Source organism: Trichechus manatus, unplaced genomic scaffold (assembly GCF_000243295.1).
Source record: "Trichechus manatus latirostris isolate Lorelei unplaced genomic scaffold, TriManLat1.0 scaffold00038, whole genome shotgun sequence".
NCBI classification, from domain to species: Eukaryota; Metazoa; Chordata; class Mammalia; order Sirenia; family Trichechidae; genus Trichechus; species Trichechus manatus.
In genome coordinates, this window is record NW_004443974.1 from 17,656,317 (window position 1) to 17,675,454 (window position 19,138).

At 43.9% G+C, this 19,138-nt stretch overlaps 1 protein-coding gene across 1 annotated transcript in view; it reads left to right on the forward strand.

Moving 5' to 3' along the window:
• Nucleotides 1–538: 538 nt before the first annotated feature.
• The window catches only part of TJP2 (tight junction protein 2), a 142,771-nt gene continuing 124,171 nt past the window's right edge, over nt 539–19,138 (forward strand). Inside the window, exon 1 of the mRNA XM_023730848.1 lies at nt 539–1,410. The gene's annotated coding sequence lies outside the window, so the exon portion shown is untranslated. The remainder of the gene's footprint in view (nt 1,411–19,138) is intronic.

Genomic DNA, 19,138 nt, shown 5'->3' on the forward strand with positions numbered 1-19,138 from the left:
CCCAGCCCCCCACCCCGCCTCCACCCTGGAATTTTTTTTTCTTTCTTCCAAACCTCCAAACAGGAAATAGCTTGAGTTACAATAACACACAGGAGCGGCTGCGGAGGCCACTTGAGCCCGCCCATTCCTGGGACAGCCTCTCGCACTTCAGTTCCCGCAAGGTTCTGCCAGCGACGCGCGCGGGGAGCTCAGGGGACACGGTCCCCGCCGGAGCTGCGACCTAGAGCTCAAGCGCCCGGGAGAGTCGCCCTCGTCTTGCGCTCGACTCCGCCGGCTGCAGCCGCCACCCGCCTCCCGCCTCCCGCCTCCAGGCGAGTACCCTCCTCTCTCTCCCTCCCTAGCTCCAGGAGAGCCGCTGGCGCCCAGGCACAGCACTGCCCGCCGCGCGGTCCGAGGACAGCCGCCTGTGGCGCGGCCGGCTGGGCTCGGGCGTCGCTAGGAATCCTTCCCTCCTGTCCTGACTTTCGCGCGGCGACGCAAAGAGCAGGCGGGACCTGTTGGGTGCGGCGGCAACTTGCGCCCTGGAGCTGTTGTGTGGGCGGAGGTTAGGGGCAGCGCGAGTAAGTGTGAACTGATATTCCCCCTAGATCTCCCTGTGGAGTTGGGGGTACACTTTGTTGAGCATTTATTTTTTTTCCTGTCTGGGGATGCTTGACTGGCTTTCGTCTCCTCATATCCCCGGGAGGCGACTGCACATCAGTGGGTTTCTGTTGGAGAATCATCCGGAAGTCGGTCTGAGCACGCACCTGGGTCAGCCACAGGTGCCTCGGAGCCACCCCCTTCTCCCTGCCTGGCCTGACGTCTTCTCCCCCAAGGGAAGGAAACTTTCACTTTCTGTTGTGCTTCTCTTTAACTAGATTAAAAGGGCTTTGAGTTTCTATTGGCGCAGCCAGTGTTTGCAGTGTTTGGACGAGGCAGGAGATGGTACCTTAGTTTTGCGAGGGCGGAGGGAGGTGCTGTTTAGTTGAAAGCGGGTAGAGGCTGGCTGAGTTACGGGGCTTGAAAACTTCACACTCCCTGACTGCACAGACCCAGAGGTGCTCAGCTGCCCACGCAGCCGGCAGAACCAGTACCTGTTCCCCCTGCGCGGCAGAGCCTTAGAGAACTTGTGCGTGCGCGTGTGCGCGCACTTGCTGACCCATTTGTAAGGGAGGGGGCCGAGCTTATCAGCAATCTGGGCGTCGTCAGTTTTCAGCTGCTGCATTGCAAGGTTGTTCTATAGGAAACGCTTAGTCGAAACTACGTTGGCCATCTTGACGTAGGATAAAGGCCACTGAATTCCATGCATTCCTCAAGCTTGAGAAGGGTATTTCCAAAAGCGTTTTGAAGACTGCATGAGAGACTTCTGTGCAACTGGGTCTCTCAACTATCCTTATCATCTCTGGTGTTGTATGTATCCAAGTTCCAGAGGTGGGTAGGTACTGTTGGGGGGCGGGGAAGGGGCGGTCAGGCTTTCAATGCAAGTTTCTCGACACATTTTAACCAGTGGTGTTTGGTCGGTAACCAATTCACTTGGAAGATATAATTAATTCTCTGCGTTTCCTGGTGAGGAAACTGATTTTTAGATGGCTGGAGTGATAGATGACGTTCTGTCTTTCAAGTGCCTTAGGGCCTCGCTACTCCAAGTGAAGTCCACGGGTCCAGCAGCCACGGCATCGCCTGGGGGCTTGGTAGAAATGCAGAATCTCAGGACTACCCGCACCTGCTGGGTCAGATTCTGCATTTGAACACGATCATCAGGCGAACAGTTTGCACATTAACTTTTCAGAAGCACTGGACTAAGGCACAATGGGGTGAAGTTTTTTTGTCCAATGTAAAGGAATAATTTAGAATACATTTCCATCCAGCCCTATGCAGTAAAACCTGCAAAAGCCAGAAACCTGTCAGAGAAGGAAAACTCACTGGCTGTTTATGAGGTAGAATTCTTAATAGAGAGCAATAGAAAATTGGTAAGATTGCACCCTGTCAAAGATGAAAACTTGTGAGACCTGGAAAAACAAGGCAGTCCTGTTGAGGTCCAGCTCTCACAGGTTTCACTGTACATCAATCTTAGTTTTTCTGACCGGAACAAACACACTACAATCTTAGGGATCACAGCTTCTCCTCTCCAAAATGACAGACTCCTTAGCAAGATTTTGAAATGTGGTTGGCATACTGGCCCCTGGAGTTTTGCTTCTGGATACTTTCAGTTATTTTTCTTGTAGGGGATGTAAAAGGTTGAATAAGAATGTAAAGCAAAAGGAAATGGAGCTAACCAGGGCTCAAACTGCATTAATTAACTAAGCATATGTGCCAGATAATATCTATCTCTATGCTTCTTTTAATTGGCATTTTAGGTGTCTTGTTTATATTGGATATAGTTTTTTTTACTGTTGACTCAAACTCATTTTTGAAAGTAGTTGGAATGAACCTTAAAAAAATGTTGTTGCTTGGTAAAGATTGGAGGAGTTCATAACAAGACTTCAGAAAGATGACATGAAAAATTTTCCAAAGTACTCCAAACTGTTTTGTTTCTGCTTTAGTGTTAAATGAGCCTAACGGTCCAACATCATTTCTAGTTGTAAAATTGTGTAATTTAGAGAAGCCTTGTAATAATCAGTCATCTGCTTGCATCTGTTTAAAATTGTCCAGCTTGTGGTTTGAGGACACTCTTTTCAATGAGAACATAAATGTGAATGGGCAAACTAATAAAAAAGGATTTCATCTATCATCCTAGAAAGACTTTGTTACAGATCACATATGAGCTTCAGAATATACAAGTGCTCAGGGATATTGGGAGGATATTAAATAGTGGAAGATTCTTCACATTCCTTCCAAATTCTTTTTTCTTTTGAGACCCTTGACTCGTCTTAAGTCCTGGCCTTCATCAGGATGAGGTTTGCAACTTGTCGGAAGGAACTTACAGCTTCCTTTGGTTGAAGAGTCCCTTTGAAATGACAAGTGAAGACAATTCAAGAGGACCAGATTTGGCAGAAAATTTTCCCTTTTCGGGAGATTTCCTGCATTAGCAGAATTTCAGAATGTTATTTCCTTCTAATTCTAGTAAGGCAAAAGAGAAGAAAAAGGTTTCCCCTTCTATAGTGAGTTCCCTTCTGACATACAGTATAGTTCAGTGTTTTATTTGGTAAACAAATGCTATTTTGTAGTCCACACATGAAAAAAAAGTCCTTAAAAAGTGTCCTGTGAAAGGTTTTCTCAGTGATCCAGTGATGCGCGGAGCATTCAAATCACCTGGGGGAACTTAACAGCAATGAGAAATCTCCAATTACTCCAAACTATTGTAGGGGAAAACCATCATAAAGTTTAATAAAGCAAAAAGAAAATTTTATTTGGCATATATTCAAAAAGGCAAAAGTGGGAAACAGACAAGCATACTGCTAAAGCCATGTCTTTTCAAGTCCAAAGAATATTACAGAATAGGCAAGAATGGGAAAACGGACAAGCAGGCTGTCACAGCCATGTCTGCCCAAGTCCAAAGACCATTACAGAATCATCAGTATATATTAACATTGCAAATGGCAAAACCATTGAAAACTTAGCCTTTTCAGATTGGCTAGAAACTGTGATCCTACATTTTGAGTTGTCTTTCTTAGCAATCAGTGGTATAGGTTTCAGTAACGACAGTCAGGAGGGTCTTCATTTGTCCAACAAATTTCTATTCACTAAATGCTAGTAGAAAAAGGATAGAAAGTCTTTTGTGTTCTGTTTGATTGGCTTATGTGAAAGTTTCCCTAAAAGATATTTTCCAAGATTATCGTAGCTATTGTCTTTATACCTCAGGGCGCAGTTGATGTGCCCTTGTGAGTTCTTGTGAGCCCAGCTCCAGCTGGGTCACATTCTCTATGCTCGAGGACAGGGTGTAATAACTCCAATATTATTTCCTAAATTAAAACTTACTGAATGAGAATTTCTGCGTTGGAATCTGAAGGTTTAATAACATCTCAGTGATTCTGATACATAATTAGGTTTGGGAGTCCCTAGAATACACACATAAGGAGCCCTGGTGGCGCAACGGTGGCTGCTAACTGAACGGTTGGCAGTTCGAACCCGCCCAGTGGCTCTGCTGGAGAAAGACCTGGCGATCTGCTCCCATAAAGATTGTTGTTGTTGTGTGCCGTCGAGTGAATTCCAACTCATAGCACCCTACAGGACGGAGTAGAACTGCCCCATAGGGTTTCCCAGGCTGTAATCTTAGTGGGAGCAGATGGCTAGGTCTTTTCTCCTGCGGAACCACTGGTGGGTTACACCACCGACCTTTCAGTTAGCTGAGTGCTTTAACCAGGGCTGCTTCGGGTAAAGATTATGGGGTCACTATGAGTTCACATTGACTCGACAGCACGTGACAACAACAACAACAAAATACACACACATATTCGCTGTTAAAGATATTGAAAAATTGGAGCCCTGGTGGCGTAGTGGTTAAGAACTACGGCTGCTAACCAAAAGATTGGCAGTTTGCATCCACCAGGTACAAAAGAACACAACTTATATTAAACATGAAATAAAATTAATAATGGATTCTTCTTTAAAATTACCAAACCAAACCCATTGTCGTCAAATTGATTCTGACTCATAACGACCCTATAGGACAGGGAGAACTACCCTATCGGGTTTCCAAGGCTGTAATCTTTACAGAAGCTGACTGCCACATCTTTCTCCAGTGGAGTGGCTGGTGGGTTTGAACCCCCGACCTTTCTATTAACAGCCCAGTGCTTAACCACTGCGCCACCAGCAGAGGCATTTCTAAGGTATGGCAGGTATGGCACATGCCCTGGGAGCCACTTGAAGCCCCCCTCCCCCCAATGCAGTTTCTACTAACCATCGAAGTTTCCATCACCAGCTACAAGACAGCATTCAGCAAGTTAAAACCAATACTTTTGTATTTGAGAGCCTGCATGGGTCAAAGCAGACTGTGTGATCTTGCTTTGCTGAGGGTAGAAGAGAAGAAACTGGAAAAAAAAAGACTGAGCACATCATAGATCAATTCTCATCAGTGAAGGCAAGGAAGGCGCAGGTGTGATTTTCATGTAGTGCCGTAATGTGTTAAGTAAAAGATTAACGAGCTTGACTTGTATGTTTGAGCTTATACTACGGTACAGTTACCTAAAAGATGGGTGTCAGATATTTGGACAGGGGCATAAAAGCGTAGCGAGGGGTGCACTTGGCCTTGGGCACAAATCCAAGGGGGTGCCAGATGATGAACAGAGTGACATTCTGAGGCGCCACAAATATGAAAGGTGCCTGACTGCGACAGCTGCCCAAGAGGGCGGAAGGCGTTTCTGCTGATGTGTCTATTCATCTTGAAATTGAGGGGAGGCGCAGTTTAGAGATTGCCCCTGGGTGCTCCTTATGCCTCTGCAGCGGCACAATTTCAGTGCTTGCCATAACTAAAATAACCAAACCCGTTGCCGTCAAGTGGATTCCGACTCGTAGTGACCCTGTAGGACAGAGTAGAACTGTTCCATAGGGTTTCCAAGGAACGTCTGGTGGATTCGAACTGCCGACCTTTTGGTAAGCAGCTGAGCTCTTAACCACTGTGCCACCCGGGCTCCAAGTGTTTGCCATAAATGCTATTTTCTGTAGATATGTCTCTGGCCACCAGGGCTCTTTTCTTTAAAATTAAGTGGTCAGTTTTTCCAAGTTGGGCAGATTAGTCAATTCACTTTAATGTTGATCACAGTTCTCAAGATCTGAGGTTTAGAACCCTAAAGGTCCAGAAGTGCCTCGCTGGTCTCCGTAGGAAACATCATTTGAGGTACTGGACCACTTGCTTTAGCATTAGTGAACATTTATTGAGTGTCTGTTGTGAGTCAGAGCCCTTTTTGCACAGTGTTTAAGAGCTCGGCTGCTAACCAAAAGATCTGCAGTTCGAATCCACCAGCTGCTCCTTGGAAACCCTATGGGGCAGTTCTCTTGTTACCAGGTGGAAACCCCAGATTCTTACTCGGTGTGACTTGTATTGGCCAATAAACGAGAGACCGAAGTGAGAGAACAAAAAAGCCACCTTTATTTCGCTGTACAAGGAAATGGAATCAGTTGGTGCTTACTTCTGCCAAGACTGCCCACCAAGGGCAGGCAGGTAGGTTACTTTTAAAGGGGTTTACAAGTAGAGAGTTCATACAAGTTATGTCAGTAACATTCTTAGTCATACTACGCAGGCACAATGGGGTTTACATATAACCTCCAAGCAAAAGCAGGATTCAAATGCAAAGCTGAGGGGGGTGGGGGGAGCCCAGCAAAGGAAACGGTTTTGCAATATAACACTGTAGGGGAGAAAGCCAGGTAAAGAACACAGCACTGTGGGGGCTCTGTCTCACTACTCTGTCCTATAGGGTCGCTATGATTCAGAATCGACTCGACGGAAACGGGTTTGGTTTTTATTGTGAGTCAGGTATTTTCAGATATATTCTCATTAAATCTTTACAACAGCATTGAGAGAGGTATTTCTTTTTTTCTCATTTACTTCCCCCTACTCCCACGAAGCTGTGTATTCACTAATTCTTCATTCAAATCTTTTGCAATATCAGGCTCACTAGGACCTGAGGCAAATTAAAAGATGAGCCAAAACTGAAGTAAATCGCTGAAGAGCAAAGGGCTCAAGTACTTTCCATGGTATCATGAGACCTCCGAGGAGTGGCCAGTTAGTTAGCTTATACTTGCTTATACTTGGTTTGATTGTGGACTAATGTAGCTAGCTAGACCAGCTCTCGGAAAAATCAAATCATGGGCATTCTCCTGTTTGAGACTGGGGGTCAGAATGGCCGTCTCCACACACCTGCCTGACAGTACCACCTGTCACCTTGAGATGCTACTTTGAGTAGAAGAAAGGATGCAGGCTTTAGGAGGGAAGAACTGACATCTGCCCTGGCATGCTCACTGGGCCCGAATATATCTCATAAATTTGGAGCCACCACACCCTGGAATATAAAATTAGGGGAATAATTATCTCCCGCAAGGATTACAGAGGAGCCCTGGTGGCGCAGTGGTTAGGAGCTACGGCTGCTAACCAAAAGGTCAGCAGTTTGAATCCACCAGCCGCTCCTTGACAACCCCGAGGGGCAGTTCTGCTCTGTCCTATAGGGTCTCTATGAGTCCGCAACGTTTTTTTTTTTTTTTTTTGCTTAGGATTGTAGTGAGGACTCAAAAGACCTTATTTGTGAAAGTGCTTGTAAACTGTAAAATGATAATAAAAGTTATCTCTGATCACATGGGGTCATCATGAGTCAGAAGGCAAATAACAACAACGGTCTCCATTTGGGAGAAATTTACAGTGCAAAGAAAGGATTCACAAAAAATAACACATTTGAAGTACTTAACACTTTTTAGTTATCTGCTTTTGTTTGCAATTCTCTTCTAGCTTTAGGCCGTTAAAAAAAAAAAAGCTTTATTTTGATGTAATTCACATACCATACAATTCACTGATTAACTTGTACAATTCAGCTGCTTTTAGTAAATTTAGAGTTGTGCATCCATCATCACAATTGTAAAAAACAGCGTGGAGGTGAAGTCTGACCTCCTCTAACTTCACAAGGAGGAAGGAGAATCAACATCAACGGCCCAAGGCCGATTCCTATGAGGTGGAGGTCAGACAAGCCTCCTCTCTCTGCCGTCTTTACCAATTCAGACCCCAACCGTCCCCCCCATAGCACTCTCTACTTCTCTGCTGAGTTTGCTAATTCATTGCAATGGCCACACAGAACTCACAGACAATACTTACGATTATGGGGTTTACCAGGGAAGTAACAGTTACAATTCAGGCTCAGGAACACTCAGAATACAGTGCTTCCATCAGTACAGCCTCTTCCCAGCCGAGGTCACAGGCACGCTTTTCCCTGGCCCTCAGTCTCTGTCCAGAGGCACTCAGATTCTCTTCCCGTGAGCCGGGAAGCCCATTGCTTCTTGCCATCTTCAGGCTTACAGCTCTCTTTCTCTCTCGGTCTCCTGGTTCCAGTAGCTTCTTAGCACAGGAATCCTGGGTCCGAAGGATGCGCTCTAGCTCCTGGCTGTTCTTCGTTGGTGGTGGTGGGATCTTCTCTTTCCTGCCTCTAGAATGGCTCATTTCAAGCCCATCGGGATGGCAAAACCTACCAAGCCCTTTGGTGGGTTACAATTACCCTATCTGCACACTCCCGCCCAATCACCTGGATGGAAGTTACAAGACCATGGCTAGAAAGGCCACACGAAAGTGATCCATCACACCGCAACAGTCAATTTTAGAACATTTTCATTGACCTAAAAACACCCCCCTCCTTTAGCTGGCACCTTTCAATCTCCTCCCCTACCTCCCACCCTCAGCCCTAGGCAACTACTAATCTACTTTCTGTCTCTTACAGATTTGCCTATTCTGGACATTTCATATAAATGGAATCATACAATATGTCGTCCTTTGTGACTTGTTTCTTTCTTTCATTTAGCGTAATGTTTTTAAGGTTCATCCGTGTTGCATCGATACTTCATTCATTTTATTGCTGAATAATTTTCCATGTATGGATGTGCCACATTTTGTATATCAGTTCATTGGTTAATGGGCATTTGGCTTGTTTCCACTTTTTGGCGATAGTGAATAATGCTGCTATGAACGTTTGTGTTCAAGTTTTTGTGAAGGACATGTTTTCATCTCTCGGGTGCATTCACAGAAGTAGAATTGTTGGTCATGTGGTAACTCTGTTCATCAGTCTGAGGAACTGCCAGACTGTTTTCCACAATGGTTGCACAATATTACACTCCCATCAGCAGTCTATGAAAGTTCCATTTCCTTCATTTCCTTACCTACGCTTGTTGTGGTCTGTCTTTTATCTTAGCCATCCTGGTAGGTATGAAGTGGTATCTCACTGTGGTTTGATTTGCATTTCCCTGACGGCTAATGATGTTGAGCATCTTTTTATGTACTTATTAGGCCAGTCTTTCTTCAATTTTTTTTTTGTTGATTCTTTTCTAAGGGAAAGCTAGATAGAAAAAATCAAAATCAGATTTGAATAGAATACTTAGATTTATCAGTTTAGAAAAATCCTGAAAATGTAAATTGAGCCCTTTGGTTTTTTTGGAATTTATTTCAGTTTTGACTCATTTATACCTTAGGGCCTAGTAAACCTGATGTTCTCAAAGATTTGAAGGAAGCCATTGACGAATACATAGTTTCTTAGGAGTATGGGCAAGTAGTTAAGTAGGTAAGAACTTATTCTACATGTTGAATTAAAGCAGAGTGCTGCAGTAAAAAGCATACTCCTTTCAGATGTTCACAGCACGCTAAAAATGCATATGGTGCAGGTGATGACCATTTTAAACCCAAAATATATATTGGTTAACATCTGTTCATCCTTATTAAAATATGCAATAATATGCTGTAAAAGTCATATTAATAAATTGTGTATTTATTTTATTAGGGTACTGTTTATTCTCAAGTACCCCCCACCAAAGTAGGGTAGACTGATGGTCATTTTTGCACGAGTTACTACATTTTTGTTATTTCTTTCCCAAGTTGCAATTCAGGCTTTTAAAAATTTTTTTTATTTTTGCTGCTTTGAGAATATACACAGCAGAACATATGCCAATTCAACAATTTTTACATGTACAACTCAGTGACATTGATTATATTCTTCGAGTTGTACAACCACTCTCACCTTCCTTTTCCAAATTGTTCCTTCTCCATTAACATAATCTCACTACCTCCTAAATTTCCTATCTAATCTTTTGAGTTGCTATTGTCAATTTGATTCCATGTACATAAGTCTTAAAAGAGTACCATGCTCAAGGCAGACATTCTTTACTAGTTAAGCTAAACTACTGTTTGTTTTAAGAAGACTTCAGGGCATATTTTTGGTTTAAGGCTTAAAGATTATCTCAGAGCAATAGTTTCAGGGATTTATCCAGCCTCCATGGCTCCACAAAGTCTGGATTCCATGAGAATTTGAAATACTGTTCTGCATTTTCTCTTTTTTGATCAGGATTCTTCTATAGAATCTTTGATCAAAGTGTTCTGTAATGGTAGCGAGGCATCATCCAGTTCTTCTGGTGCAATTGAGTGTTTTTTTCTCTATAGCCATGGAAGACTTATCTTCATGTTTTACAGTCACAAATCAATCTTGAATTTTTGAAAATATCTTTTACGTTTTAGAACTCTTCTCTATTGAACTCAGGTTATGCTTTCGATCTTGTTTTTGGGAAATGTTGGTACCTTTCCAGGGAAGTCTGCTTGATTTAAAAAAAGAAATTACTCTCATTTGAGAATTGTTTGAGACAATCGTGGGATTGTTATAAAGTGTTGTCTGACTCAAAGTGACCCTGTAGGACAGAGTAGAACTGCCCCGCAGGGTTTCCAAGGCTGTAATCTTTATGCAAGGATGGCAAGACCATGTTTCATACACTTTGGACATGTTATCAGGAGGAATCAGTCCTTGGAGAAGGACATCATGCTTGGTAAAGTAGAGGGCCAGTGAAAAAGAGGAAGACTTTCAACAAGATGGACTGACACAGTGGCTGCAACAACGGGCTCAAGGATAACAGTGGTGCAAGACTGGGAAGTGTTTCGTTCTGTTGTATGTAGGGTGGCTGTGAGTCGGAACTGACTCGATGGCAGGTAACAACAACAACAATCTTTACTGGAGGAGCCCTGGTGGTGCAGCGGGTTAAGCACTTGGCTGTTAACCAAAAGGTTAGCGGTTTGAACCTACCTGTCACTCCCTGGGGAGAAAGATGTGGCAGTCTGCTTTTGTAAAGATTTACAGGCTTGGAAACCTTATGGGGCAGTTCTACTCTGTACTATAGGGTCACTATGAGTCAGAATCGACTCGATGGCAGTGGGTTTGGTTTCATCTTTATGGGAGCAAATCATCAGGTCTTTTCTCCCACGCAGTTGCTAGTGGGTTTGAACTGCCAACCTTTCCGTTAGCAGCCAGGTGCTTATCTGTTTGTGCCAGCAGGGCTCCATAGTGAGAGAGGGGAGTGGAAGTATGTAGGGCCAAACCTAAACCAAACCCACTGACATCGAGTTGATTCTGATGAAAATTTGAGCGTGCACCTGTAGTGCTTGTTAAAACACAGGTTGCTGGGCCCCACTCCTGGGAGTTTCTAGAGTTTCTGATTCTGGGATGGCCCGAGAATTTGCATGTCCTACAAGTTCCCAGGTGATACAGGTGCTGCCAGATTGAAGACCACACTTTGAGGCCCACTGGTTTGGAGGCATCTGGAAGTGTATAACTGGGGTGTGAGAGAGGGGAGATGCAAGTCTGGAGGTTGTACTTGTCTTGAGCATTCTGTGCATATAGGTGGTTGGTGGTGCCACAAAAACGCTCAGTAAGAACTTGGAGGTAAATGAGCGCCGACAACTGAAACATAGGGCTATGGTGTGGGAGGGCTGGCCGGGAGGAGGAAGTGAAGCCTCCAAGAGATGGGGAGGGAATTGGCAGAGTTACGTGGCGATCTCCGCCAGTGAATGAAGATTTAATGATACATAACTTCTCCTGGGTGAACAGGAGAGTGAGGTCCTCTGGGGTGTTGGTCTAAAGGGATGGGCTGAGCTATAACTCAGATGGGGGTGTTGTAGATCTGCAGACCTGGCCTTCCCATTGCTCTTAGGAAGGCCAGCATTACTGGGTAGTGGGATGGTTGCTGAGTGGGCCTAGGGTCAAGTGTGGGCTTCCTTTCATAAGATAAGGGAGCCCTTTCGTTCTTCAGGACACCCTGGTAGAGTAGTGGTTAAGTGCTATGGCTGTTGACCCAAAGCTCGGCAGTTCAAATCCACCAGGCGCTCCTTGGACACCCTATGGGACAGTTCTGCTCTGTCCTATAGGGTCGCTATGATTCAGAATTGACTCGACGGCAACGGGTTTTCTGGTTTTTAGTCCTTTAGGCCACAATCCTAGGAGTCATGACTGACTCCCTCCCTCTTCTTGCCTGTCACTTCTAATCAACTTAAAACCAAGGCACATCTTGTAAACCAGAAGCAAGATTCCTCTGTGCAAGAAGTCACTGCTGAGTTTTAGTTTTTCTGCTTTCGTGCATTTGCCTGCTCAGCTTAATAGCCTTAAAGATTTGTGCTACCAGGTATCTAGTCTCCTTAACATAACGTGGTATAAGCCAATTCTGAGAGTGGACGCTGACATATGGGTGTGTTTTTGACAATCTGTCTCATGAAGAAATCCAAGAAGGGCGGCGGCCCACTGCTACTGGAACTGAGCTGTGTCCCACCTGCCACCCTTCTTGCTGGTTTCACAAATCAAACCAAACATCTCGATTTTATTTTATTTACTTTAAAGGAATCTTCATTGTGTTGGGCATGTCAGACATTTCTCTTGGGTTTTGACATTTCTTTGGAGTCCCTGGGTGGCACAAATGGTTAACATACTTGGCTGCTAACTGAAAGGTTGGAGGTAGGAGTCTACTTAGAAGTGCCTTGGAAGAAAGGCCTTGTGATCTACTTCTGAAAAATCATCGACTTGATGGCAGCTGGTTAAGATAGAGAGGGTTTAACATCAGCAGTTTTGAAACTAACTACTGGTCTGCCTGTGCCTTGCGGGTGTGGTCGGGAGCTAAGTCACAGCTGCCTGCTGTAGACTCTGCAGTTTGCCACTGATCCCGCTCACCTGGCTGCACACCCTACATTCCTGTCTGGCCCCTGGGCCTCAGGGTATGTGATTCCTCTGGTGCATGGACAGGACTAGATAGGAAGTATTTCACAATCCTGCTTTTGTGGCAAGACAGCGTGTCAGGGTCCCCAAGACCACCTCCAAGTTCGTTGATTCATTAGGACTCACAGGACTCAGCATACAGTCATACTTATAGCTATGATTTATTTCAGTGAAAGAACACAAAGCAAAATCAGCAAAGGGAAAAGGTGCATGGGGATAAGTCTGGAGGAAACCAGGCACAATCTTCCAAGGGTTCTCTCCCAGTGGAGTCACACAAAACCAAAAACCCACTGCCAAAGAGTAATTCTGACTCATAGCGACCCTGTAGGACAGAGTAGAACTGCCCCATAGGGTTTCCAAGGCTGTAATCTTTACAGGAGCAGACTGCCACATCTTTCTCCTATGGAGGAGCTAGTGGATTTAAACCACTAACCTTTTGGTTAGTAGCTGAGCTCTTAACCACTGTGCGAGCAGAGCTCCAGGAGTCACACAGGGTGAGTTTAATTCCCCAGCAACACGTGAAGTGTTGTTAACCAGGAAAGCTGGATAGAGGCTCAGTGCCCAGAGTTTTTATTTGGGGCTGGTCAGGTGGGCACCCTCTGCCCAGAACATGCCAACATTCCAGACTTCAAGAAAGAAAGCAGGCATTTAGCCTATACCACATTATTTCTACAGTTTAGGCAAAGTGAGCCACTGTGGTCACTTAGGATGGTGGGACCTCCCCAAATCCAAGTTTCTAGATGCCACCCAAGGGCCCACCTTGTAAGCAGCCCTTTCAAAGGACAGCAGTCAGGCCTCCTCTGTTAGCTCTTGGTACAGACGGGATGAGGATGGGGGTGAGGATGATGGTGGAAGCCTGTAGTGTCACCCGGGGAGGCGTCTGTTACACAGCCTTAAGGCTAGTGCTGGGGGAGCTCTTCTCCCTTCTGACCACAGTGGAGAGGGTGGAAGTGAACTGGGGTTTTGTAGCCAGATCTTGGTTTCAGTATGATAATTGGGATTCCCTTGTTACAAGGTCAGAGAAGGGTAGCAGTACACACTGGAAATGAGTTCAGAGCCTTGCTCATCCATCTAGTCATTGATGATTGATTCATTCTTTAACACATGCTCATTGATGCCTGCAGTCTGCCAGAACTGTGCCAGGCACTAGCGATACAGTAGTGAGCTGGGCGAAGTCTCTGCCCTCCTGAGACCCACGTTTTAGCGGGAGATAGACAAGGAAAGGGGCAATTACAATTTATTGTGATGGGGGCCTATCAAGGGCCCCAGGGTACTTAACCTAGGTTTAATGGGTGTCAGAGGCATGAGTTTTGTAATAGACCAACCTGGGTAGGAACCACATCTCCACTGCTTGTTGTTTGCGCAACTTTGGGCAAATTACATAGTCATTTTGTACCTGCGTTTCTTCATCTTGAAAACAAGGAGGATTTATATCCACCTCTTAAGGTTATTGTGATCTACTTCCAAAAATTAGCCAATGAAAACCCTATGGATCATAGAATATTATCTGAGACTTCGACTCACTTACTTTGCATGTGTAGTCAGATGAAACCGATTGCTGGAGAAGGACATCGTGTTTGATAAAGTGGAGGGCCAGTGAAGGCAGGGGAAACCCTCCATGAGATGGACTGACACAATGGCCACAAATGGACTCAAACATACCAACAATCACGAAGATGGCATAGGACTGGGCACTGTTTCGTTCTGTCACAAGTTCACCATGAGTCAGAGCCGACTTAATGACAACTAACAAAAGTGCATGTAGAATGCTTATCTCAGTAGCTGGCACAGTGGAAATGTTCACCAAGTAATGGTTTGGTGACACTTAGACAAGGGGAAGGGTATTTTAGCCAGAGGGAATGGCATCTGCTATACCCTCACTTTGCATTGCCTGGTGTCAGAGCAGCGCCCCTGCCTCCCTCCAGGCCTGGGCTCACAGGTACACAGCTGGCTGGCATTCCTGCCATCACAATCTGCTTACCGTTCCAAGAACAATGCTTGCTCGTTGATTTTTCTGACTCTTAAGGGTAGTTTTCCCTCTGCCTGGGCTGTCCTAGCTCCTTTTGTCAGCCTAAGAAATATCTTCTCTTCTTATTAAGACCCAACCCAGGTATCTCCTTTGTGAAGACTTTCCCAAGCCAAGCCCCTCAAGACAGGGTTGCCCACTGTCTCCTTTGTTCCACAGTCACACACATCCCAGTTACAGCTTGCGGGGTTGCAGTTACTTGTTGCTCCATGTCTTAGTTACCTACTGCTGCCTTAACACAAAATACCACAAGTGTGTGGCCTTAAAGAACAGGTATTTATTGTCTCATAGTTCAAGAGGCTAGAAGTCCAAATCAGGGCGTTGGCTCTAGGGGAAGTTCCTTCCTTGTTGGTAGCTTGGGAATTCCTTGTTGTTCCTTGGCATCTATCTTCCCCAGGTGTGTGTCTGTGTCTATTTTGCTCTTTTTATAAGACACTGCTAGGAAGTGATTAAGTTTAGGACCCTCCCTACAGTGCTGTGACCTCAGTAACGTAACAAAAGAAAACCCTTATTTCCAAACAGGATCATATTTATAGGTACAGGGGTTAGGACTTCTACACTTCTTTTGGGGGACACAATTCAATCCATTACAATGTATGATCCCATTTATATGAAAAATCCAGAATAGGCAAATGCATAGAGACAGAAAAGCAGATTAGAGGCTAGCATGGGTTGCAGGGGATGGGGAGTTACTGCTTAAGGGGCACTTCTGTTTGGGATGATGAAAAAGCTTTGGAAATAAATAGTGGTGATGGTTTCACAACATTGTCAATACAATTAATGCCAAACAGGGATATACTTACAGGCACAAAAGTTACACAAAAGTTAGTATGTATTTTTTGGGGACACAATTCAATCCATAAGACTCCATCAGTCTGGGTGATTCTTTTTTTTTTTTTCCTCTTATTTTTGGTGAAAGTTTACACAGCAAATTAGCTTCCCTTTTAACAATTTCTATACGTATTGTTCAGTAACAATGGTTACATTTTTCACAATGTGTCAGCATTCTCATTATTTTCATTCTAGTTGTTCTGTTTCCATTAATCTAGCTTCTCTGTCCCCCCCCTTAACTTCTCATCTTTGCCCTGTGGTAAATATTGACTGTTTGGTCTCATATAGATGATTATTTAAAGGAGCACAGTACTCACAGGCAATATTGTTTATTTTATGAGTCAGTCTATTATTTGGCTGAAAAGTGACCTCCAGGAGTGGGTTCGGTTCCAAGTTTAAAAGTTATCCAAGGGTGATAGTCATGGGAGCCTCTAGTCTTTAACAGTCCAATAAGTCCGGCCTTTTTAAGAACTTGGGTTTATTCTATATTTTTCTCCCATTCTATCCAGGACCATCTATTGTGTCTCTGGTCAGAATGGTTGTTGGTGATAGCCGGGCACCATCTAGTTTTTCTGGTCTCGGGGTAGATGAGGCCATGGTTTGTGTGAGCTATTGGTCCTGTAGACTAGTTTCTTCTTTGAGTCTTTGGTTTCCTTCTTCTTTCTCGTTTGCTCTAGACGAGTACAGACCAATAGTTGTATCTTAGATGGCTGCTTGCAAGCTAAGACCCCCAGTCTGGGTAACTCTTGATACACTCAGGAGTGATTTGGTGTTATTTTTATGTCCAGTGTTGATCAGAATGTTGGATAGGGAACTGCTCTGTGGTTGTCAAGTATGTGAATGAGTGACTGAATGAGTGTTAGTCTTGGGTTGGACTGAAGAACCAAACATGAAATGGACACAGTAACAGCTAAATTGGATTTCTGAACTTAGAGCCGAGTTTACAGTCTAGAGGGAGAGAGAGAGAGAACAGGTAAACACAAATATATAATTAGAAACTGAGAAGTGACTCAAGGAAAACAGAGTCTTTTTGACAGAGAGTCAGACAGTAAGAAATGGGAGGTCCAACTGTTTATGCCCTGAGCAGTGTGGGATTATTACCAGGTGTGTGGGTGGTGTTAGTAACCAGGAAAGACTAGTCAGGCACCAGGAGTCTTCCAGATGAAGATAAAAGACAGATCAAAGGTTACCAGCACCTCAACTGCCAGAGGGCAGGACCGGGAGGAGCCAGGGGAACTGGGATTTAAGTGGAGGCTTAGGAGGCTGAAGTGGCCCAGCTCAGGGGAGCAAGGCAAACTGGGGTGGAAGAAGCCAGTGTTGATTGAGGAAGTGGCACCCAGTCAGCTGAAGAACCTATCTGAGCTCGATCTAGGACCTGAACCAAAAAATATCTGCTGAGTAAAATAGAATTGTGGTTGTCTTTTATAGAACACTTTGATGGACCAGGGTCTATGTGTTTTGTGTATATTCATTAAATTTAATCCTCACACAACATTATCAGATAGGTGCTATTATTATCCTCAGTTTACAGATGAGGAAATTGAGGCCCTAGAGAAGGTAAATGATTTGCCCAAAGTCACAGAGCTAGTAAGTATGAAGCTGGGATTCAAACCTAGGCATTCTGGTCTAGAGTACAGCGTGTTAACCATATAACATCCTGCAGCCTCATAATTAGAGAGTAAAGCCTAATATTACTGGGTACTTATCATGTTAGTTCCTGAGTGAGGAGAGGCACTAGAGATACAAAGATGAGTATAATAGCATACCTACCTAGGATGTTTCAAAATGCTCAGGGAGACAGGTGGGTAAAAACATAGTATTTTCATTTCAAAGTTTTTTTTTTTTTTTAAGTCTCCTTTCTTTCACCTAGTATAGTGTTTTCAAGGTTCATCCACACTGTAGCATGGATCAAAGCTTCATTCCTTTTTATAGCTGAATAATATTCTATTGTATGGATAGTTCACGTTCTATTTATCCATTCATCAATTGATGGATATTTGGGGTTGTTTCCACCTTTTGGCTATTGTGAATAGTACTGCTATGAACATTTGTGTACAAGTATTTGTTTGAATACCTGTTTCAGTTCTTTCAGGTATATACCTAGGAGCAGAACTGCTGAATCATATGGTAATTCTATATTCAACTTTTTGAAGAACCGCCAAACTGTTTTTCACAGTGGCTATACCATTTTACATTCCCACCAGCAACGTATGAGAGTTCCAGTTTCTCCACATCCTTGCCAACACTTGTTTTTCTGATAACAGCCATCCTGGTGGGTGTGAAGTGCTATCTCAGTGTGGTTTTGATTTGCATTTCTCTAATGACTAAAGTTCTGCTGCTATTCATAAGGTTTTCACTGGCTGATTTTTTTTAGAAGTAGATTGCCTTCTTCCTAGTCTGTCTTAGTCTGGAAGCTCAGCTAAAACCTGTCCACCAAGGGTGACCCTGCTGGTATTTGAAATACCAGTGGCAAAGCTTCCAGTATCACAGCAACACACAAGCCACCACAGTACGACAAGCTGACAGACATGTGGTAAAAGAACTGAAGAAAAAATTTAACCCTCCAGCTGCAATATTGAAGGATTCTATGGGGAAAATATTAAATGATTCTATGGGAAAAATATTAAATGACACAGGAAACATCAAAAGAAGATGGAAGGAATACACAGAGTCACTGTACTAAAAAGAATTGGTCGAAGTTCAACCATTTCAGGAGGTAGCATATGATCAAGAACCGATGGTACTGAAGGAAGGAGTCCAAGCTGCACTGAAGGGAATGGTGAAAAACAAGGCTCTAGGAATTGACGGAATACCAGCTGAGATGTTTCAGCAAATGGATGCAAAGCTGAAAGCGCTCACTAGTCTATGCCAAGAAATTTGGAAGACAGCCACCTGGCCAACTGACTGGAAGAGATCCATATTTGTACCCGTTCCAAAGAAAGGGTGACCCAACAGAATGCAGAAATTATCAAACAATATCATTAATATCACACACAAGTAAAATTTTTCCGAAGATCATTCAAAAACAGTTGCAGCAGTCCATTGACCGGGAACTGACAGAAATTCAAGCCAGATTCAGAAGAGGACATGGAACAAGGGATATCATTGCTGATATCAGATGGATCATGGCAGAAAGCAGAGAATACCTGAAAGATGTTTACCTGCGTTTTGTTGACTATGCACATTCCACTATGTGGATCGTAACAAATTATGGATAACATTTTGAAGAATGGGAATTCCAGAACACATAATTGTGCTCATGAGGAACCTGTACTTAGACGAAGAGGCAGTCGTTCGAACAGAACAAGGGGCTACTGTGTGGTTTAAAGTCAGGAAATGTGTGCATCAGGGTTGTCTAATTTCACCATACCTATACAATCTGTATGCTGAACAAATAATCCAAAAAGCTGGACTATATGAAGGAGAACATGGCATCAGGATTGGAGGAAGACTCATTAACAGTCTGCGTTATGCAGATGGACACAACCTTGCTTGCTGAAAGTAAAGAGGACTTGAAGCACTTACTGATGAAGATCAAAGACCACAGCCTTCAGTATGGCTTACACTTTAACATAAAGAAAACAAAAATCCTCACAACTGGACCAATAAGCAACATCATGATAAACAGAGAAAAGATTGAAGTTGTCAAGGATTT